Source organism: Camelus dromedarius, chromosome 1, assembly GCF_036321535.1.
Source record: "Camelus dromedarius isolate mCamDro1 chromosome 1, mCamDro1.pat, whole genome shotgun sequence".
NCBI lineage: Eukaryota > Metazoa > Chordata > Mammalia > Artiodactyla > Camelidae > Camelus > Camelus dromedarius.
The window spans coordinates 37,409,028-37,433,644 of record NC_087436.1 but is presented as its reverse complement, the minus strand read 5'-3'; positions in this window follow the sequence as shown (position 1 = coordinate 37,433,644).

The window sequence follows — 24,617 nt, the reverse complement described above, 5'->3', positions numbered from 1 at the left end:
TTTTACCTGGATTCTTTGAAGCAGTTGTCTACTTTCTAGCCTCCCACCCACACGCAGTATCCATTCTCCTGACAGTGACATGGCAATCCTGCCATTTCCCTACTTAGAACACTTCCCCTCTCTCTCCTAGAGACTGTTTTCCTTCAGGAAAGAGTCCACTGTCTGAAAACTGTTTACAAGATCCCTGTTTGCTGACCATTCTACCCTCACAACCTATACTCCAGGCACACGTCACTCCTTTTAGAAATTTGAGTTCGTCTTGCTTTCCATCACATCGGATCTCTTTCTCCCAGAACAAGCCTTTTGATTTTGTCAGGCTAACTCCTACTCAGCTGTCGGGTCCCCACTTAGATGTCACTCCCACTGAGCAGACGTCCCTGACTCCCACAGCCCGGTTATATGCCTGTTTGGGTGTTTTAAGCAATGTACACGTCCCTTTCCTTCCCAGTTGCTAAGCTATATTCATATTGATCTGTACCCACCTTCACCCCCACGTCGGGTTGTACTTTATGGGAGAGCAATGACCATATCTTCCCTACGTGACCAAAGCTTGCCAGGTACAGAAAATATTTGGATATGGGTTAAAATAATAAATGATTCTCTCTCCTTTCTCATTCTTTTCTACCCAACTCAAAACTCCTTTGTCTTTTAAAGAAAAGAAAAAAGTAATGTATCCAAGAGACTTGAATTTAATCTCAAGAAAAGCAGAAATAGAACATTACAACAAAATATGAGACAGACAAATCAGTTGCCAAAGCAGTCGTTTCCTCCTCCCTCTGAGACACATGAGCACATAGATGAAGGCCGACATAAAAGCTGTCATGAGAGGAACACAGGAAAAAACAAAAAACAGCTGAGAGAAGCAATGGCAGAAAACACGTTCTGAATCCAAAAATAGCAGGTGGTATAGGAAGACAGAGGAAAGGAGGCTGCAGGGAGAAATACCGCTTTTTAAATATCACTTGTTACACCAGGGTCTTTGAACAAACAGAAGGAGCCAGGGGCTCAGAGAAGGTGCTTAGAGGCAGAGAAACAGCTGGAAGGCAGCAGCCTGGCCACAAGCAACTCCTTTTCGAGTCTGTCTGAAGAGCTAGGAAAAAAAATATTTACACTTGGGTGGTTAAAAAAAAAAAAAAGAAAGAAAATGTCCAAAAGCATCTATATGTTTCATATCTTTTGGAGCTGGAATTTAAGAGAAAAAAATAAAGTTTTTAAAGAAATTACTCACCCTATTTGAAAAAAATCTGCAAGTTAATATAGCAAAGCACATCCTGATTCCACAAATGGTCTTCCTTCCACACCTCTTCCGATGATTAACAACAAGTTACAGAGGCACTGAAAGAGGCACTGGATGGTAACTTCGGCAAATGGAAACAGTGTTTTTATTTCAGAGTGAGATATTGGATAATTTTTGTCTTGGATTTCCCTTATTTTAAAAGTTTTCAGTAAGATAATCTTTAACCAAAAAAAGGAGGTTTACTGTTTTCTACTTAACAGATTTTGTTTAATTCTGATAGTCATCAACTGATAGGTAAAAGTTGAGATTAGTTTAATAATAAACTGAATTAAAATTAAAAATGGAGATCTATTGGAAAGACATTTTATTCCTGCCACTTAGAAATCAATCATCATGATCTTAAATTAACAGGCAGCTACTTACCTCTGCGTAGAAAGGTGGTACCAGCTGAGCCTGGCAGACATCACCCCCTGCCATAGCTATCCACATTAGTAGATGATATCCATGCAGGCAAGACCTGTCCTATTTCCTGGGATGGAGAGACTGGGCAATGGAGAAAACTGATCATTTCTGTTCTTCAACCCATAGGACAAGAGAGATCTTGCTAAGAGAGAGAACAGAAGCAAACAGACTTTCTAAGGAAATTTATCAAATTTGGGATAACCAAGGGCTGCTTTGGAGACTAAAAAACCAAGTGTAATATGGACTTGAGTGTGGGATGGGAGCTCTTCTCTCTTCTGCTCTGAGAGGAGCTCCTTGGTGGAGGAGCACAACTCAGACCCTCCTCCCCCCACCGGAGGAAGACCAGGAGGGGACACAGAGTTGGCCTCAGGGCTGCGACGGAGGCCTAAGCAGCAGATAGGGACTAATAAACTGAGAAAATTCAAAATTCTGTACTGTTAATGTGGCCTTATTTATACACCTTGTTTGAGGAAGCCTGGGGACATTCTGGCTGTGTAAAGATAAAGTACTTAAAATAATCTCAGATCCCAAGAACTTGACATTTCTCTCTGAGAGGAATATTTAAAGAGTTTATGATTTCCTTCAGTAAACAATAAAATACTGCCAGTTTTCCTTACAAGTTAAGGGAAGTTTGGATTTTATTTCAATTCAGAAATAGGTAGAACTAACAGAAAGAAAAAGAACAATAAAAAAAGCTATTTGGGTAAAAGAAGCATTACAGAGAATAATTCACCATCTTAACAAATGATGGTAGATGCAGTAATTGCCCAAATAATTGATTCTTATTAGATCTGTGGAATATGAATTTAAGTGTGAAGATACCTTGTTCCTTCTAGTTTAATCATCATCAGTCCTAAATTAGAGAGTCTCTGAATTTCGGAAACTAGCACTAATTCCCACTTACTGTAAAAGTAAAGCTCTGATGTCCAAATTTAACCACCTGCAGACATAAGTCATTTGCAGACATATGTCAGAGATACCCAGGCATAGAAGTTAGAGCACTGGTTATCATTTGAATGCTGCCTGTGTGACTTTGGGCAGGGTAATTAGCTTTTGTGTGTTTATTCATCTGTAAAATACCACGATTAGATTAGAACATGTCTAAAATTCCTCCACCTTTTAAAGTCTAAAGGCACAGACTCTACAGTGAGCACAAAATATTCAGTGAGGTGACACGTTGTGCAATCTACATAACAACTTTGCTGGGAAGTCAAATAGCAGGGAAAAAAAAAAAACTTCAAATATAAGGGAACTTCTGAACTGTAATAAAATGCAGCCACATGCCCCCGTGAAATTTCCTGTCTGCTTTTTGCATACATGACATGGCTCACCAGATCCCTTGTGACATTTCTCAGCCCGATTAAGGGGCACTTTTCATTTGCTGCCTTTGCTGACCCATGAAGAAAACTCACTCCACAAACTCATCTCTTTAGAATCTGTCCTTTATATTACGAAAACTGTGTAGCTTCCAAGAAGGCTGTGCTGTACGTATTAAAGCTTCATAGATCAGATCAACTAATGGAGGTTCTGGATGGTTCCATGAGAGGGTGATGATCCTACCAAAAGTCCTGTTCTTTTATGAATGTTCTGCTAAGAAATGTCCCTTTCTAAATTAATGTTAGATACATTAAAAGGATCCCCACAAAAACAAATAAGGGCTATTATTAAAACAGTGTGCCAAATTTTTCTTTATAAAACAGACATTCCTCTCTCATAGGCACATAAAGAAAAAGGACTGTGGAGAATAAGTGTTCAGACATTGTACATTAGTCTTTAAATGGCATTTGTGAGGAATCAGCTCTGAAATACTTGTCTTGAATAACCTAGCAGAAGAAGCACTGACAGTAATTACTTCATCCTGACATGATTTGGGGAAGTTTTTCTGACAATTCTTGACCAGATAACTAGAATCCTTCCTAGGAAAACCACTAAGTGTTCTGCCTAGAGTCTGAGCTAGAGCTGCCCAGGACTTAGGTAAGTGGCATGACATAGATTTTCTGAAGAGAATTTAAAAGAGTAAGATTCTATTTCTTTAGAAGTAAAAATCAGATAATAAAAAACCTTTTTAAAAAAAGCATCTTAAGAGGGGATATTTAGCAAATTTCCTGTAAAAATATTTCATATGTCACTTACAAACTCTATGTTCTGCTAACTTTAATTACATTAAGGTTTTCCTTCAAGGTCACATTTTCTGTTTTCCCTTAAACAGGGGCATGGCTGAATCCCAGACATTAAAATTCAAAGGATGCACACAAAGATAGTGCTTTGGTCTAATTAAGGAAACTTTACTATGTTATATAGCTTCTGGTCTTAAGGAGCCCATAATTAAAAGGGCTGTTTTTCTCTTCCACAATAATATAAAACTTTCCATTTTTCTATTACTTGTCTCGTGCCTTTCTCCTTTACCAGGTTCTACGTGCAAAATCTCACACCATTTGAAAAACTTGCAGCACGTCACTTTAACCTTAGTTTCCTTAACCGTGAAATGGGGATTATAATAGTATCAAGTCCATAAGGTTTGTTGTGAGGATTAAATAGGATAATTACAACAAATTGTTTAGCATTACTTGACTTCACATGAGGATGTTACTATGAGAAAACAAACCAAAAAGTTCCACATTCACATCCCAGAAAATAAATAGAAATATCCCCAAAACTGAAGGGACAAGGAAGGACACTGATACTGATATTTGTCAAATATATGTCAGGCAAGTTATACACATATCTCCCTTAGTCCTTACATCTTATGAGGTAAATTAATTTTTTCCAGCTTTATTAAGACATAATTGACATATAACATTAAGTTTAAGGTATATAACATGATGATTTGATATACTTACATATCATGAAATGGTTACCACAATAAGGTGAGTTAACACTCCATCACCTCACTTATTATTTGTGTGTATGTGTGTGTGTGTTTGTGTGCTGAGAACATTTAATATCTACTCTTAGCAATTTTCAAGTATTTAATACATTACTATTAACTAGAGTCATCATGCTGTACGTTAGATCCATGGAATTCATTTATTTACAACTGGAAGTTAGTGCCCTTTGAACAACATCTCCCAACTTCTTCCACCCCTGGCAATCACCATTCTATTCTCTATTTCTATGAATTTGACTTTTTAAAAATTCCACATATAAGTGAGACCATATAACATTTATCTTTCTCTGTCTAACTTATTTCACTTTAGTATTTGTATGTATGTATGTGTAGGTCTATGTGTGTGTGTATGTATATATATAGTCCTTGAGGTCCATCCATGTTGTCAAAGGGCAGGATTTCCTTCTTTTTTATATTTGAAAAATATACCAGTTTTTATGTGTGATAGATTTTTATTCATCTGTCATTGGACATGTAGATTTTTTCCATATCTTAACTATTGTAAATAATGCTGCAGTGAACATTGAGGGTGTAGATATGTCCTCAGTGTGTTGTTTTCACTTCTTTTATGTATTTACCCAGAAGTGGAATTGCTCAATTACATGGTGGTTCTATTTTTAATATTTTGAGGAACCTCCATACTGTTTTCCATAGTAGTTGTACGAATTTATGTTTCCACCAAACCACTAGGGTTTCCTTTTCTCGGCATCCCCACTGCTACTTTTTATCTTTTGTGTTTTTGTTAATAGCTATCCTAACAGGAGTGAGGTGCTGTCTCATTCTGGGTTTGATTTACATTTCCCTGATGATTAGTGATGTTGAGAATCTTCTCATGTGCCTGTTGGGCATTTGTATGTGTTCTTTGGAAAAATGTCTTTTAGGTCCTCTGCCTATTATTTAATTTGATTGTTTTTTCCCTATTGAGTTTCCTATGTATTTTGGTTATTAACCCCTTATCTGATCTATGGTTTGCAAATATTTTCTTCCAGAACGTTGGTTGCTTCTTCATTCTGTTGATTGTTTCTTTTGCCGTGAAAAAGATTCTAGTTTGATTTAGTTCCATAAACACCACCAAACTAATGTAGTATTTTGTTTATTTTGCCTTTGTTGATTGTGCTTTTGGTGTCATAGCCAAAATATTGCCAAGACCAAAGTCAAGGAGATTTTCCACTATGTTTTCTTCTAGGAGTTTTAAGATTTCAAGTCATACATTTAAGTCTTTAATCCATTTCGAGTTTATTTTTGTAAGTGATGTGAGATGGGGGTCTGTTTTCATTCTTTTACATATGAATATCCAGTTTTCTCAACACCACTTATTGGAAACTGTATCTTTTTGCCATTGAGTATTTTTGACTCCTTTGTCAAAAATTAGTTGGCCATACATGCATGGATCTATTTCTAGGCTCCCTATTGTTTTCCATGGGCCTGTATATTTGTTTTTATGCCAGTGACATACATTTTGATTACTAAAGTTTGTAGAATAGTTTGAAATCAGGAAGCATGATAACTCTAGTTTTTATCTTCTTTTTCAATAGTACTTTGGCTATTCAGGGTCTTTTGTGGTTTCATATGAGCTTTAGGATTGTTATTTTTATTTCTATAAAAAATGAAATTGGAATTTTGATGGGGATTCTATTGAATCTGTAGATGGCTTTTGGTAGTATGTATGTTTTAACAATATTCTTTTGATCCATGACCATAGGTTATCTTTGCATTTATTTGTGTCTTCTTCGATTTCTTTCATCAATATCTTACAGTTTTCAGTGTAGATATCTTTCACTCCTTGGTTAAGTTTATTCCTAAGTATTTTATTGTTTTTCCCCCAGCTTTACTGAGACATAATTAACACATACCATTGTGTAACTTTACATGTTTATTTGATACATTTATACGTTGCAAAATGATTACCACCACAGTAGTAGCTGCCACTTCCATCCCATCATGTAGATACCATTTATTTTCTGTGGTGAAAACATTCAAGATTTAATCTCTTAGCAACATTCTGGTATATGACACAGTTTTATTAACTATAATCACCATACTGTACATTGGCTTCCCAAATTTGTTAGTCTTATAAACGGAAGATTGTACCCCTTGACCAATATCTCCCCAATTCCACCACCTCCTATCCTCTGGTAACCACCACTCTACTCTGTTTCTGTGAGTTTGTCTTTTTTAGATTCTACATACAAGTGATGTCATACAGTACTTGTCATTTTCTAATTTACTTCATTAACATAATGCCCCCGAGGTCCATCCGAGTTGTTGCAAATGGAAAGATTTCCTTCTTATTCATGGCTGAATAATATTCCTCTGTGTGTGTGTGTGTGTGTGTGTGTGTGTGTGTGTGTGTGTGTGTGTGTGTATCACGTCTTTATCCATTCATCTTTTGAAGGACACTTAGGTTGTTTCCATGAGTTTGCTGTTGTGATTACCACTGCAATGAACGTGAGAGTGCAGATATTACTACAAGATACTGATTTCAGTTTCTTTGGATATATACGCAAAAGTTGATTGCTGGATCATATGGTATCTCTATTTTTAATTTTTTTTAGGACATCCCTACTGTTTTCCATAGTGGTTGTACCAATTTAGATTCCTACAAACAGTGCATTAGGGTTCCCTTTTCTGTATCCCCTCACCAACATTTGTTAGCTCCTGTCTTTTTTTAATGAAAACCATTCTAACTGGTATTAGGTGATACCTCATGTTTTTTACTTGTATTTCCCTAGTGATTAGTGATATTGAGCACCTATACATGTACCTGTTGGCCATTTGCATGGCCATATTCTTGGAAAACTGTCTATTCAGTTCCTTTACCTATTTTTTAACTGGGTGGTTATCTTTTTTCACTATTGAATTGTGAGTTCTTTATATATTTTGGCTGTTAACCCTTTATCATCTATAATTTACAGATATTTTCTTCCATTCTAAAGGTTGCCTTTTCACTTTATTGGTTGTTTATTTTATATACAGAAGCTTTTTTAGTTTAATGTAGTCCTACTTGTTGATTTTTGCTTTTGTCACTTGTGCTTTTGCTGTCATATTCAGTGAATCACTGGCAAGACTAATGTCAAGGAGGTTACTCCATTTTCTTCTAGGACTTTTACTGTTTCAGAACTTAAATTTAAGTCTTTAATTCATTTTGAGCTTACTTTTCTGAGTGGTTGTCAGTTTCAAGATAGGGGGTCAATTTCATTCTTCATGTGGCTGTCCAGTTTTCCCAACACCATTTATTAAAGAGACATTTCTCCGTTGAGTATCTCCCTGGCTCCCTTGTCCAATATTAGTTGACTGAGTATGTGGGGGGTTATTTATGGGCTCTCAGTCCTGTTCCTTTCATCTATGTGTTTATTTTTATGCCAGTATGCTTTGACTACAGTAGCTTTGTAGTTCAGTTTGAAATCAGGAAGTGTGAAGCCTTCAGCTGTGTTTTCATCTTAGGATTTCTTTGGCTACTGGGGCCTTTTATGGCTCCATACAAATTTTAGAATTGTTTTTTCTATTTCTGTGAAAAACGCCATTGGAATTGCATTGAATCCAGAGATGGCTTCAGGTAGTGCAGACATTTTAACAATATTAATTCCTCCAATCCGTGAACACAAGATAACTTTCCATTTGTTTGTGTTTCCAATTTGTTCCATCAAAGTCTTGTAGTTTTCAATTCAAAGATCGTTCACCTTGGTTAGATTTATTCCTAAGTATTTTACTGTTTTTGATGCTATTGTGATTGAGATTATTTTCTTTCTTTTTCACTTATTTTATTCTTGGTTGAATATACTATTGTTAGTATGTTTAAGTGTTTTTCTATATATTGACTTTATATCTTGCAACTCTACTGAATTTTTAAATTAGATCTAGCAGTGTTTTGTGGAGTCTTTGGGATTTTCTATGTATAAGATTGTATCATCTAAAAAAATTATTTTACTTCTTCCTTTCCTGTTTGGAAGCCTTTTATTTTTATTTTTTTCCCCCTGATTTCCCTGGTTAGGATTTCCAATACTGTGTTGAATAGGAGTGGTGAGAGTGGGCACCCTTTTATTGTTCCTGATATTAGAGCAGAAGATTTTAACATTTCACCATTGAGTATGATGGTAGGCTATGAGTTTGTCATATATAGCTTTTATTTTGTTGAGGTATATTCTTCCTACCCATTCTGAGTGATTATATCATGAAAGGATTTTTGTACTTTGTGAAATGCTTTTCTGCATCTGTTGAGATGACCAAATAATTTTTATCCTTCATTTTGTTAATGTGGTTTATAACATTGCTCTTGTGGATGTTAAACCATCCTTGTATCCTAGGAATAAAATCCACCTTATTATAGTGAATAATTCTTATAATGTGCTGTTAAATTTGGTTTGTTAAGATTTTATTGAGAATTTTTGCACCTGTACAGTTGACCCTTGAACCCATGTAGGTGTTAGGGGCACTAATCCCCTGTAAAGTTGAAAATCTCTGTATAACTTTATGGTTGGTCCTCTGTATCTGTAATTCCATATCTGTGGTTTCAACTAATCAAAGATTGTGTAGTACTGTAGTACATATTTATTTTGAAAAAAGCCTATGTGTAAGTGGACCCACACAGTTCAAATCCATATTGTTCAAAGTTCAGCTGTATTCATCAGGTATATTGGTCTGTAACTTTCTTTTCATGTAATATTCCCCATCTGGCTTTGGTCCAGGTAATGCTGGCCTCATAAAATGAGTTTGGGAGTATTCCTTTCTCTTCAGTTTTTTGGAGGAGTAGATGAAGGATTGGCATTAATTCTTTAAATGTTTGGTAGAATTCACCAGTGAAACAATCTGGTCCTGGGTTTTTCTGTTTGGGGAGGCTTTTTAAAATAACTGATTCAACCTCCTTACCTAATATTGGTCTGTTCAGATTTTCTGTTTCTATGATTCAGTTTTGGTAAGTTGTATATATCTAGAAGTTTATCCATTTCTTCTAGGTTATTCAGTTTATTGGTGTATAATTGTTAATAGTAGTCTGTCATGATTCTTTGTATTTCTCTGGTATTAGTTGAATTCTCTTTTTTATTTCTAATTTTATTTATTTGAGATCTCTGTTTTACTGAGTTAGTCTAGCTAACATTTGTTAATTTTGTTTACCTTTTAAAAAAAAACTTAGTTTCGTTGATCTTTTCAATTGTTCTTCTGGTCTCTATTTTATTTATTTCTGCTTTGATCTTTTTTATTTCCTTCCATGTACTAACTTTGGACTTAGTTTGTTCTGTTTCTAGTTCTTTGAGGTGTAAAGTGATGTTGTTTATTTGAGATCTTTCTTATTTCTTAAAGTAGGCATTTATTACTATAAACTTTCTTGCAGAACTGCTTTACAGCATCCCATAGCTTTTGATATGTGATTCTATTTCCCTTTATTTTAAAATATTTCTTGATTTCCCTTTTGATTTTTTTCTTTGACCCATTGGTTATTTAGTAGCATATTGTTTAATCTCCACATATTTATGAATTGTCTAGCTTTCCTCCTGTTGTTGATGTCTAATTTCATACCACTGTTATCAGAAAAGATATTTGGCATGATTTTAATCTTCTTAAATTTGCCAAGACTTGTTTTGGCACATATCACGTGACTTATCCGGCAAAATGTTCTGAGTGTGCTGAAGAATGTGTATTCTGCTGCTACTGGATTAAATGTTCTGTATGTATCTGTTAGGTATTTAGTCTAAAGTATAGTTCGGGTCCTACTTGCTGATTGTCTGGATGATCCATCTGTTGTTGGAAGTGGGATACTGAAGTCCGTTACTATTATTGTTGTTTATTTCTCCTTCAGAGCTGTTAATATTTGCTTAATATATTAAGCATTCTAATATTGGGGCATGTATACTTATGAGTGCCATATCTTGATGAATTGACAGCTTTATCATTATATAATGACTGTCTTTGTCTCTTGTTAATATTTTTGGCTTAAATTTTTTTGACTTCAAATTTCTGCTGTTAGTATAGCTACCCCTGCTCACTTTTGGTTTCTACACACATGGAATATTTTTTTTGCTATTCCTTCACTTTTTTTAATTATTGAAGTACAATTGATTTATATTAGTTTCATGTGTAGAATATAATGATTCAATATTTTTATAAATTGTGCTCCATTTGAAGTTATTATTAAAATATTGGCTATATTCTCTGTGCCATAAAATATATTTTTGTAGCGTATTTATTTTATACACAGTTTGTTCCCCTTAATTTCCAGCCCCCATCTTGTCCCTCCCCCTTCCCTATCCCTGCTGCTAACCACTAGTTTATTCTCTATATTGTGAATCAATTTCTGCTTTGTTGTACTTATTCATCTGTTTTATTTTTTAGATTCCACATATAAGGGATAGCATACAGTATTTGTCTTTCTCTGTCTGACTTATTTCACTAGCATAATACCCTCAAGGTCCATCTATGTTGTTGCAAATGACAAAATTTCATTCTTTTTAAGGGTTGAGCTTTATATACATATATATATATATATAATTTTTTTTTTATCCATTCATCTGTTGTTGGACACTTACCTTGCTTTCATATCTTGACTGTTGAAAATATAATGCTGCTATGAACATTGAGGTGCATGAATCTGTTCAAATTAGTGTTTTCATTTGGAGTGGAAATGCTGGATCTATGGTAGTTCCATTTTTAGGTTTTTTTGAAGTATTTCTATACTGTTTTCCATAGTAGCTGCACCAGTTTACATTCCCGCAAACAGTATGCTAGGGTTCCCTTTTCTCTGCATCCTCACCAACATTTGTTATTTGTGGACTTTTTTGATGACAGGCATTCTCACATATTTGAGGTGATATCTCTTTGTGGTTTTGATTTGCATTTCTTTGATGATTAGTAACATCGAGCATTTTTTCATGTGCCTGTTGGCCATCTATATGTCTTTTTTAGAAAAACGTCTATCCAGGTCTTCAGCCCATTTTTTAATTGGATAGTATGTTTTTTTGATATTGAGTCATTTGAACAATAGTGATCCACAATTTTTAAAGGTTATACTCTATTTAGTTATAAAAATTAGCTATATTCCTTGTGTTGTACAAGATAGTCTTATAGCTCATTTTATATATAATAATTTGTACCTCTTAATCCCCAACCCCTATTTTGCCCCTCCCCCTCCCCTCTCCCAACTAGTTTGTTCTCTATATCTGTGAATCAGCTTCTTGTTATATTCACTAGTTTCTTGTATTTTTAAAATTCCACATATAAGTGATATCGTATAGTATGAGCTGTTTATATAATTTGGATATTAACCCCTTATCAGTCATATCATTTGCAAATATTTTCTCTTATTCAGTAGCTTTCCTTTGCTGTGCAAAAGCTTTTAAGTTTAATTAGGTTTCATTTGTTTATTTTTCTTTTATTTCCTTTGCATTAGGAGACAGATCAAAAATATTGCTACAATTTATATAAAACAGTATTATGCCTATGGTTTCCACATGCATGGAATATCTTTTGCCATCTCTTTATTTGAATCTGTCTGTGTCCTTAGAGCTGAGATAAGTCTCTTGTAGGCATTATATAGTTCGGTCTTATTTTTTATCCATCTAGTCACTCTGTGCCTTTTCATTGTAGAATTCAATTCATTAACATAAAGTAACTTCTGGTATGAAAAAACTTATTAGTGCCACTATTAATTGTCTTCTGGATATTTTATAGTTCCTTTTTTTCTCCCTTTTTTACTGCCTTTCTTTTTAAACTGATGGTTTTCTGCAGTGATTTGATTCCTTTCTCTTCATTTTTTGGTGTATCTATTTATTGTAAATTTTTGCTTTGTGGTTCTCAGGTTTACATAAAATATCTTATAGGTATAATAGGCTTTTAAATTCATAACAATTTAACTTTTATCACATACAAAAAATTATATTTTTTACCCCCTTATATTTTTGATGTTACCATTTATACTTTTAAAATACTGTATTCATTAACAAATTTCTAAATTCCTTTTCTCCCTCATTTCTCCTTTTGGGACTCCAGTAACGCATACATTATTTTGATTGAGTCTGTGACTCCCATAGCTTTCTTCATTTTTTAAATGATTAATTTCTTTTTTCTTTTCTAATTATATAATTTCAGCCGATGTGTCTTTTAGCTCACTGATTCTCTTTGGTTTGTTCAAGTCTGCTGTTGAAGCTCTCTATTGATTTCTTCAATTCAGTCACTGTATTATTCAGCTCCAAAATTTTTTTTTTTATGTTTTCTACATGTTTGTTGAGCTTCTCATTTTGTTCTTGTATTACTTTTCTCATATTAAATTGCTTATCTCTGTTTTCTTCTAGCTCTCTGAGCATCTGTAGAGCAATTACTTTGAATCATTTGTTGGGAAATTCCTGAATCTCCATTTCTTTGGGATCAGTTGCTGGGGGTTTATTGTCTTTCCTGGTGGAGACATGTTTCCCTGATTCTTTGTTATCCTGTACCCTAGCATAGGTATCTGCACATCTAAAGAAGCAGTTACCTCTTTTAGACTTAATTAACTAATTTCAACAAGGGAAGCCTTTCACCAGCGGATAGGGGCACACTAGCTATGTGTGCTATGACCCTGAGTCTAGTGGTGCACAGCACCAAGTGTAGGGGATGGGATGGCACTGGGTCTGAGGGTGGTTTGATGTCTGTTCAGCTCAGGCCACTGAAGTCCACAGTATTGACATCTGTGTGATCCCTGGTGAGCACTGTGAGGGGACTGTGGTAGCTGCAAGGGCTGTTGGGAATCCTCAGCAACACCTCCAGGATTAGTACCTAGGTACCAGGGCAGGCAGCGGAACGGCTTCTTATGTAGTGGCAGAGATCACTTATAGACACATTTGTAGTGATTGAAGACAGGGCAGGTAGCAAGGGCTGGAGCCAACTCTCCTATGTGCACTCATGCTGCAGTAGAGGCCAATTTGGGGCATCAGACCAGCAGTATGGGGGTGCACAGTTTGAGGGTCTAGCCCCAAGTGTGGACATTCTGGTGGGGGTAAGGGAAGGAGGGGGTCTAGGCTGGTTTCTTGCACTCATGCTACTGGAACAGGCTGAGCTGGCTACCAGCATAGCTCCCAGGGTTTGGTGGGGGAGAGGGAGAGACTTAGCTGTCTGACATTTTAAAATCGCACAGTCATAGAGAGCTTGGATGGCCGTCTGTGTGGGCCTGGGCTCTGGTGGGGGTGAGTAGGGTGAAGGGTTGGGTGGGGTGAAAGCAGAGAGGAATTTAGGTAAGGCTGGTGTTAGCAAACGTAAATACCTGTGGAGAAGCTGGTAAGAACTTTGTAGCTGTCTGGTGACTTTTTCCATTTCAAAAGCTGCTAGTTTGTCTGCAGGGCAGTTCTCTGTGAACCACAGTCTCTCCTGCTATGTGTTTGCTAATAATAGCCTCTGCTTTTTCTTGTTCCTGATCAGCTCTCTTTGTTGATTTGGGTGGGATGAAACCAAAGCTGAACTTTTATGCAGTGCTGAGAGAGAAGCTAGTCACTCACCCTATTCTTCCTTTCCTGATGAGAGGAACTCTTTATAGCTGGAAGTTCCTTCTTGATACTAAATAATGGCAGTTTAGGGGATAGGGTGATACAGGCAAAATGAAGTTGTGTTTCTTCTCTTCTTGTGCGATTACTCTCGTTTTTTTGGAGTTTTTTGTTTCTTTGTTTTGTTTTGTTGTTCCATGGTGTTGCTAAAACTACCTAAGTGAAATCTCTGAGAGCTGTTTTTGTTTGTGGATAGCTGTCTAATTATTGATCTTTGTGGGGATAATGGGAATCTAGGATCTCCTACTTTGCTATTTTTTCCCAGAATGAATCAGTACTTTATTATTTTTGATGCTACTGTAAATGGGATTTTTTCTTTATTTCTCATTCAGTTATTTTGTCATTAGTGTACAGAAAAGCAACAGATTTTTTTTGTATGTTGATTTTGTATCTTGCAACTTTACTGACTTCATTTATTATAAAAGTCTTTTGGTGAAGTCTTTAGAGTTTTTCTATATATAACATAATACATAACTTGCAAACAGATACAGTTTTACTTACTCCTTTCTGATTTGGATGCTTTTCATTTCTTTTCTTGCTTAATTGCTTTGGCTAGGACTTCTGATATTATGTTTAATACAAGTGGTGAGAGTGGGCATTCCTGTCTTGTTCCTGATCTTACAGGAGAAGCTATCAGCTTCTCACTGTTTAGTATGATGGTAGCAGTTGTCCTGTCTAAATGGCCTTTACTCAGTTACAAAGCCCTTTTAGTATCTACTTTTGTCCATGGGTGTATGCTAAATTGTTGAGGAGGAACACATGCAAAGGACATATTATTTGGCCATTTGATTACATAATTCCTTTTGATGAGGTAAAATTATTAATACCCTTTTAGATAAGAAAGGGGGGAGCCTCTAAAGATCTTGATGCTAGGACACTCCCAGATAAATTAAATCAGAATATCTAGGGATGACAATATTGTTTCTACAGCTGTCCAGAAGATCTGAATGTGTATCTATGGGTGAGAAAAATTACACCAGCTCCTGACTACCGAAAGTGCAGTCTGAGGACCAGTGCCCTTGGCATTACTTGCGAGCTTGTTAGAAATGTTCAATCTTGCCCTACCCCAGCCCCAGATGCACTGCATTAGTCTGTGTTTTAACAAGATTCCCCAGTGATTCACCTGCCCATTCATGTTTGAGATGCACAGCTCTAGCAATATGTTTTCAACAGTACTTCTCAGCAATTTCTCGTAGCACAAGTAATCTCACCAAAAACCGAATCTTCTAGTGATCATTTTTTTCATCATTTATCTGGCCAGCAACTCCCAAAAGTACTTGCTGTCCTACCTCTGGCACCTTCTCAGAGTGAAACAGCCTGGTTCCCTTTATTGCTCAGCACTCCCTCTAGAGGGCACTGCCACACAGCTCTTTGGAGGACCTTGTTCAAAGACCTGTTGGATCTTACAAAACACATAATACTATGTTTCTAAGCAAAAAAAGCAAAGATTTTGGTCTTTAGTTATTAAGGGTAGAGGTTTATCAGAATTCCTTGGCTCAGGGAGAACTCACATACTCCTTAGAAGGGCATCTAAGAGTTGCTAGGTGTAGCCCAACACTCCATCAGGCAGTCACTGAAGTCAGGTAACTAGGGAAGGGACCTGGCAAGACTTTACAATTTCTTTTCTCGGATAAACTCTTAAGGAATAGAAATAAATAGGTGAAAAATGTCCTAGAAATAGACCCAGACATCTTTGTATCAGTCAGCAAATGCTCAGGTACAATGCAGTAACAACCAACTCCAAGACCTCATTTTCTGCATAGAGAGTTTATTTGCTATTAACAAGTTTTGGTAATGGGGCTCTTCTCACCATAGTTAGTCAGGTTGCCAGGCTGACCAAGACTCCATCTCAAAATGTGCTTCACCAATTCCTGAGACAGGAAAAAGGAAATTGCATTTTCTCACACTGAAATGAAATGTTTTTGTCTGGAAGTAGTGCATGTTACTTTCATTCTCATTTCTCTGTCTTTGCCAGCTTACTGAACTAATTTAGAAGAATGAGAGGGAATGAAACCTTACTGTCTTATGTCCCTTGAAGGAGAGGAGCATCAGATATGAATGGACATATTTTTTAGTCTCCCATTTTCTGTTCCTTTTGAAACCTTTCTTACATCTGAAAAGAAATTTTGATTTTTATACTGACACCATAATAAGGCAAGAATAATAGTTTAATCCCACATCCCTTTGTCTTCCTTATTCCCTAAGTCTCATCATGTTATTTTTTATTCATTTTCCTGGTCTTGGATATTTATTTCACAAATAAATTTTATCAGGTAAAATACATTATATTCAAATATATAAAATAAATTATATACAAATATAATATGTTTTTTATTATATTCTCCCAGGATCATTTCTTATTTAAATAATTGATCAAAAACCATTTTGAATGAAAGTGTTGATGTGGCCAAGCTGCCAATTTTTTATAGGCCTTAGAATATTTTTATTATGTTCTGACACTTGAATGACAGGCTAGATATACAATTCTAAGTTCAAATTCCTTTTCCTTTAATTCTTTGAAAAGACATTGTCTTCTTGCTTCCAGTGTTGTTAGAAATCTGATGGAAATTTGACACTTGTTCCTTTGTATGTAATCTGTTTTTTCTCTATCAACTTTTAGATTTTGTCTTTGATTTTCTTAAATTTTACTGTCATTTGTCTAAATGTGACTTTCCCTTTATCATCTTCTTTGTCACTCTATGATCTCTTCAATCTGAGGATCTTCATCTTTTTTCTTTTAATTCTAAGAACATGTTTCTCCATTAGTTTTTCAAATATTACCTCCTCTCAATTTTTATTTCTCCCTTTTTCTAAACTTCTCACTATCCAGATATTCGTACTCACACATTAAAATAAAAATTCTTTATCTTTATCCTCTCTTTCAGGGATATTTTCTCTTACCTGATCTTCCAATTTGTTAATTTGTTCCTCAGTCATATCCATTCTATCTAGCCCATCTATTGTGTCTTTTACTTCAAATATTACATTTTATGCATATCTATGCTTAATTCTTTTCTGGTTTTTTGTTTTTGTTTTATATGAGTGATATATACCCTCATCTCTTCTAATAGGTTTTTTAGTCTAATTTTAAATTCTTGACCCATCTGTTTTAATATGTCTGCTTCTGATAGAATTTGAAATTTAGTATGTTATTTTTCTTTTGAAATAGTCTTGCATCTCAAAACTCTTCTTATTTTTGCCTATAAATTCATTTTCCCCTGGAGAATGGGCACCTTCATCAGGCAATGCATATTGGGAAGCCAAATGTCAGTCCTTTTCAGTGAGCTCAAAATGTGCTTGTTTGGGAATGGGGCAGATTGAATAAGCTCTAAGGCGGAGAGCCTTAACTACCAGAAAACCAAAGACAATTATGGTTCAATTCACAAAACAGTTCCTCAGTTCAAAACTTTAGCCTTTGCAGAGGAGACTAATTAGATCATATATTTTCAGCTTTGGAAGTTTGAAAAGAGGTAAATACGCCAATTTGATTAGCCTAAAGTTGTATTTCTTAGCTATTCTCAAGCATAGGGTTTCTGTAATGTCCTGATTTTACTCCCAAGAACACTAGGACCAGAGTGTGATTTGCTGCAAGTATGGAGGAAGGTACTACTGGTCCAACAGTAAAGCAGAGGGAAAGCAAGACCAGGACTTCAACAGTTCTGTTCTGTGCTTCTACCAGCCCTGCCTGACCACTTTTCACACTACTTTCCACCAGCCTCTCCGTGACTAGTTCAGACAACACACTGGTCACCTCAAGGGCTTCCCAGTTTTCTGTTTCCTAGCGTTTTCCTGCATAGGAAACTTCCATCAGTCTTAGGGATGGGAGTGAAACAGTAATCCTACTAATTCACCATCTTGGTTAGAATCTGACATTAAAATATATTTACATAACTATTTTAGTTTTGACATATATTTTCTTTCTATACAGAGTCCTAACTCCATATTTCTTCTTCTTAATAATAATCTGGGACAATACCAATGTAAAAATGAGTACTAAGACCATAGCAATGTTTAGATTAAATAAGCACTTGAAATTATTAATACCAAATAACCACTATCTACATAATAATTATATTTTTCCATCAACCAGATTTGAGTCTCAATGAGCCTACATAAAAAATAACACATCAAAGGAGTCCCAGCAGAAAGAGAAGGATCATATAGAATAAGTAGATTCCATGCTAAATGAAATAGCGCTTCTGTGGGAAACAAATAAGAACTTAAAATTTAAAAGTGCATTTTAAAGAATTGTGCACTTACAGTTTGAGCAGTGGAAAAATAATCATAGATTTGAATTATAACCTAAAGAATAAAATAAATATTAATGAGGTATATTTATATAAAAATAACTGAATAAGTAAAACAGGAGAAGGCACAGATATTCTTTACAGATTTCTATTAATACATGTGGAAGAAATGAAGGTGATGAAAAGTCACTATTAGAACACCACAGAAAATACTGCTGCAGGCAAGATCCACTGATGGATGCTAAAATTAGTGGGAGTAAATTACGGAGATACAGTATACCTACATAATTTCAAAATATACATTGCAAAGGAAAAAGTGGTAACTTCATATTAGAGAAAACTGATAGAAACCACCATAACCAAGTGATGAAGATTAACATCATTAGTAAATAATAAGACATGTTGACAACATGAACCTCCTCATATAACACAGAAGAGTGTATCACCTGTGGTATTTTTCCCAAGAATGCATAATATCAATTTAATCAGAAGAATATATCAAACAAATAAATCCAGATGGACATTCTACATAATAAAATTGTCTAGATCATAAAAGACAAGGAAAGATTTAACTGTCACAGATTGAAGGAAACTAAGAAGACACAACAACTAAATGTAATGTGGTATCCTGGATAAAACCTTGAATTTTTTTAAAAAGGGATATTAGTGGAAAAATTATGAAGTCCAAATAAAGTTTACAACTCAACTACTAGTGTCATATCAGTTGTTTCATGGTTGACCACAGAGGACACAAATAACCTCCTCTCATGCAAAATTGGTTCAGATGCTGAGATCTGTAAGGATGCCACTCACACTACAAGGGTATGAAAAATTTTATCACTCACAGAGTGAGGCTTTCTAGGCAAAGCAGGGGAAGGTACTCAAGTTGGCCTAAAACGGCTTGAGCAAAGTCAGGGACAAATGGCTTTGAGTTTTGTGGTGGTCAGGATAGGACTAGGGTGAGGATTCCCTCCCAGGGCCAGGGCTTGTGTGTGGTTCAAACTTCCTATTGTCACCAAAGGAGGGAATACACAGACTTTCTAATCAGTTCACCCAGACATGGAGCAAGAGGGAAAAGGGAACAGTGAACCTGGAAGTTTTCAGTGTCAGCATCAAAAATGGAGTCAGACATTTTATTTTCATACCAGTATTCATTTCTTAGTGACATAATTGAACTATTATTATATAAGATACTTACATTAAGAACAGCTTGGTAAAGAATAAACAGAAACTTTCTTTACCATTTTTGTAATTCTTCTGTAAAATTATCTCAAAATGGAAAAAAAAATTAAGCTAGTTTACTTAGAGGAACTTCTGTTTCTTCCAATATAGACCAGGTAGTTTTTAAAAAATCTTCCACTATAAGTCCTGCACACTTAAGAATTTCTAAGTTGAATAAAGCAAACACCAAGAGAGAAATGGAAAGCCCCAGGAACAGAAAAAATTAAAAGTTACAAGCTACTCCTCAGCATATACTAACCATCATATATTAGTTTTCCAATGCTGCTATAATAAATTACTATAAACTTGGCAGCTTAAAACAATGTAATATATTACCTTACAGTTCTATAGATCAGAGGTCTGACATGGTCTCACTGGGCTCAAATCAAAATGTTAGTAGGACTGTGACCCTTTCTGGAGACTCTAAGAAGAGAATCTGTTTTCTTGGTTTTTTCAGCCTCTAGAAGCCACTTGCCTTCCTTGGCTCATAGGCCCCCTTCCTCCATCTTCAAAGCCAGCAACTCTTTGACCCTCTTTCCATCATGGCATTTCTCTGACTCTCCACTCTCCTACCTGCCTCTTCTACTTTTAAGGAGGTTAAATTAAGCTCATCCAGATAATCCAAGATAATTTACCTATTTTAAGGTGAGCTGAATAGCCACTCTAATTCTACGTGCAAATTTAATTTTAATTTGGCCATGTGTTCTCACATAGTTACAGGTACCAAGGATTAGGATGTGAACATTTTGGGGGACCATTATTCTGTTTACCATGTTTTGTTACCAGGCATGAGTTTTAATGGCTGTGAGGGAAAAATAAAGTCTTTGGCCTACACAAGGCAGGGAGTTAAGATTGATTCCTTTCATAAATCCAGGACCTTGAAGTACAAATACAGGTCTTGAAGTAGTAAAAGTGTGAGCTTTTACAATGTCTGCTCCTTGGCATATGGATTTTTTTCTATTAACTTTATATTGTGGCATACATTGAGACTAAGTCATTTTTGCCATCCAGAAGGTATTAACAACACATTGCTCTCTTAAGGCTGCATCCTTGAAAATGATTTCCATTGTAGAAACATCAGGGACAGTATACATTCCAAGCACAGGGAAAGGGATGTGGAGCCTCTGATTACTGGGTTCAGCTTGAAGGTCAACTAGAGGTCATTTTCTCTTGATTACCTCTCCCAACACTCATCTGAGACTTCAGTTATTAGAATTAATGGTCATGAACAAAAAGTAATAAAAATGTTTAAATGTATAAAGAAGTAAAGGAGATACTCAAAATATGATCAAGGAAATAAATCAACAAAAATGAAGATCTTTGAAAAAAGTCAAACCCCTAGGAGTTAAAAAAAAAAGTTAAAATTATAATCTCAGTGAGTAAAGAGAAGATTAGGCACAGCTAAAGAATTATGAAACTGGAAACAAAATTATTAGGCAGCTCAGAGAAGAAATGGCCTAGAAAATATTAAAGAATTTAGGAGACATTTAATTTATAGTAAGTTCTAACATCTTTATAATTGGAGTGTGATATTAATTGGGGTGTCAGAAGGATACATTAGAGAATGTGGAAAAGACAATATTTGAAGAGATTATACCTAAGAATTATAGAAATAAAAATATAAAGATATGAATTCATGGGATATGGAAGAAAAACAGACCATTAAAAAGATAAATGAAAGAAAATCCAAACCTAGACAAATCAGTGAAATTGAACATTAAGATAAAGAAAAAATCATAAAGGTAACTGAAGAGCAGAAGAAATGTTATCTGCAAAGAATAATATAAATATTAGCTAACACTGACTTTTTTTTTTTTGGATATAATTGACATAACATTCTACTAGTTTCAGGTATATAACCCACTGATTGCATATTTGTATAAATTGTAAAATAATCACCACAGTAAGTCTAGTTAACATCCATCAATAGACGTAGTGCTTTTTCTTATAATTAGAACTTTTAAGATCTATTCTCTCAGTAACTTTCAAACATACAATAGAATATTATTAACTATTGAGTATTATTAGCCATAGTTACCATTCTATATATTACATTCTTGCAATATATTTATAATTACAAGTTTTTACCTTTGCTGCTTCGCCCATTTCACCCACCTCCCACCCCCACTACTGGCAACCAACAATCTGTTCTCTGTATTCATAAGCTTGGATTTGTTTTGTGTTGATTTAGATTCCATGTATATAAATGAGATCATGCAGTATCTGTCTTTCTCTGTTTGACTTGCTACACTTGGCATAATACCCTCAAGGTTCATCCATGTGGCCACAAATGCATGATTTCCTTTTTTATGGCTAAATAATATACCGTTGTAGATGTGTGTTTACTATATATATTATACACACACCCCATTTACCTATTTATTCATCCAACAGTGGACATTCAATTTGCTTCCATATCTTGGTTAATAATACTTAAAGAACATGGGGATGCATGTATCTTTTTTGAGTTAGTGTTTTTATTTTCTTCAGATACATAACCTGAAATGGAATTGCTGAATTATATGGCAGTTTTGTTTTAATTTTTTGAGAAACCTTCATACTATTTTCCATAGCGGCTGCACCGATTTACATTCCTGCCAATGGAGCACAAACATTCCCTTTTCAGCACATCTTTGCCAAAAATTCGTATTTCTTGTCTTTTTGATGATAGCCATTCTAACAGGTGTGAGATAATATTTTATTATGGTTTTGATTCACATTTCTCTGATGACTAGTTATGCTGAGTATCTTTTCATGTACCTGTTGGTTATCTGTATGTCATCTTTGGAAAACTGTCTATTTAGACCCTTTGTCAACTTTTCAGTCAGATTGTTTTGGGGCTTTTTGCTGTTGAGTTCTATGAGTTCTTTATACTTTTTGGATATTTGCCCCTTATCAGACTTAAGATTTGCAAATATTTTCTCCCATTTAGTAGATTGCCTCTTCATTTTGTTGACAGTTTCCTCTGCTGTGCAGAAGTTTTTTAGTTTGATAAAGCCCCACTTGTTTACTTTGCTTTTGTTGCCTTTGCTTTTGGTGTGAAATCCAAAAAAAAAAAAAAAAATACTAATACTGACGCCAAGATGCTTCCTACTTATGTTTCCTTCTAGGAGTTTTATGGTTTCAGATCTTACATTCTTTAATCCATTTGAGTTAGTTTTGTGTATATTATAAGACAGCAGTACATTTCATTCTTTTTTTATGTGGCTGTCCAATTTTCCCAACACTATTTATTGAAGAGGTTGTCCTTTCCCCATTGTATATTCTTAGGGTCTTTTATCATGAACTAATTGACTGTATAATATATATGCTTATTTATGGGTTCTCTAATCTGTTCCATTGAACTACACGTCTGTTTTTATGCCAATACGATACACTTTGATTACTATAGTTTTGTAATGTAGTTTGAAATCAGGCAGCATGATGCATTCAGCCTTGTTCTTCTTTCTCAAGATTGCTTTGGCTATTCATGGTCCTTTGTGGTTTCACACAAATTTTAGAATATTTCTGTTCTATTAAAAATGCCATTGGAATTTTGGTAGGGATTGCATTGAATCTGAAGATTCCTTCTGTAATATGGGTGTATAACAATACTGATTCTTCCAATCCATGAGGACGAAATATATTTCCATTTATTTGTGTCTTCTTCAATTTATTTCATAAATGTCACGCATTTTCAGAGTATGTATCTTTCACCTCCTTGTTTAAATTTATCTCTGTGTATTTTGATGCAATTATAAATGGATTGTTTTATTAATTTCTCATTCTAATATTTTGTTATAACACATAGAAATGCAACAGAATTTTGTATATTAACTTGTATCCTGCAACTTTACTGAATTAATTCATTAGTTCTAACCATTTTTTTTTGGTGGAATCTTTTAGACTTTTCTATAAGTAATACTTCATCTGCAAATAGTGACAGTTTTACTACTTCCCTTCTGATTTAGGTGCCTTTATTTCTCTTTCTTGCCTAACTGCTCTAGTTGGGACTTCCAATGCAATGTTGAGTAAAAGTGGTGAGAATGAGTATCCTTGCCTTGTGCCTGATCTTAGAAGAGGCTTACATAAAACAACTTATAACAGTCTGTTTTAAGTTGATGATAACTTAAATTTAAATGCATTCTAAATTTACATTCTTAGTCCTCCCCTCCACGTTTTTTTGATGTCACAATGTAAATCTTATTTTGTGTCCCTTACAATTATTATAGTTACTTTTATTACTATTGTTTATTAACCTTAATACAAGTTCTATAAGTGATTAACTCACCACCTTTACAACAGATTATTTTGAATTTTACTATATATTTATCATCACCAGTCAGATTTATGCTTTCATATATTTTCCTGTTACTAATCAGCACCCTTTCATTTTAGCTTAAAGAAGTCCCTTTAACCATTCTTGTACAGTTAGTTTAGTGATGATGAACTCCTTTAGTTTTGCTTGTCTGGAAAAATCTTTATCACTACTTCAATTCTGAAGGGCAGTTTTGCTGGTTAGGATATTCTTTATTTTTTATTGAAGTATAATTGATTTAAAATATTGTGTTAGATTCCATTGTACAGCAAATTGATTCAGTTATATATATATATTCAGATTATTTTCAATTATAGGTTATTACAAGATATTGCATATAGTTCCCTATGCTATATAGTAAATCCTTGTTGCTTATTTATTTTATGTATAGTATTTTATATAGTAGTAGTAGCTCCTAATTCACCCCTCTCCCCCTACCTTTCCCCTTTGGTAACTATAAGTTTGTTTTCTGTCTGTGAGTCTGTTTCTGCTTTGTATACAGATTCATTTGTATTAATTTTTAGATTCCACATATAGGTGATACCATATAATATTTGTCTTCCTCTGTCTGACTTCACCAAGTATAACATTCTCTAGGTTCATCCATGTTGCTGCAAATAGCAATATTTAATTCTTTTTATGGCTGGGTAATATTCCGTTATACACCCCCCCCCACATTGTCATAAGTCAGTCATCTGTTGATGGGCACTTAGGTTGTTTCTATATCTTGGCTATTGTAAATAGTGCTGTATGAACACTGGAG